Consider the following 514-nt stretch of genomic DNA (forward strand, 5'->3'; position numbering starts at 1 on the left):
TTAGTATACATGTTTGTAGCAGTTTTTCAGTAACTTTTCAGTAGCCTCTTATTCACTTCAGTTTAGTGCAGAAAATAATGTTATATACATGGGTGATAGTAAACATTAAGTCAGGGTGTATACAGTTAGGTTCTGTATTATCAGTAGACCTTAAGAAGATAGCACTGATAACTCTTTATAATTTTCCTTTATTTCAAATACTCCAAAGATGACATGATACTGAAAAGGATTTATATTTCATATTTAGATTTTCATAACCATGAAGAAATCAGAGAATTTAGGGTCATGGTATATCAAAGTTGATTGCAGTTAAGTCTGAAAGCAATAGATGATTGAAAGCAGTCATTAGTGTTATGAAATCTATCATTTCAAGTATCTGATCAGTATTAACCCAGATTCCACTACTTGATTGTGGTCTGTGAGTTATCTCTTCTGCTTTACTATTTAATTCAATCATTTAGATCAGAGGTTCTTAACCTATTTAAAGTCTGAGTCACACAACTTTTATTGAGAT

General features: G+C 30.7%; 1 protein-coding gene across 1 annotated transcript in view; it reads left to right on the forward strand.

Moving 5' to 3' along the window:
* The window catches only part of LOC119590714, a 57,714-nt gene that overhangs the window by 52,863 nt on the left and 4,337 nt on the right, over positions 1–514 (forward strand).

The sequence above is a fragment of the Penaeus monodon genome, chromosome 27 (assembly GCF_015228065.2).
Source record: "Penaeus monodon isolate SGIC_2016 chromosome 27, NSTDA_Pmon_1, whole genome shotgun sequence".
Lineage (NCBI taxonomy): Eukaryota > Metazoa > Arthropoda > Malacostraca > Decapoda > Penaeidae > Penaeus > Penaeus monodon.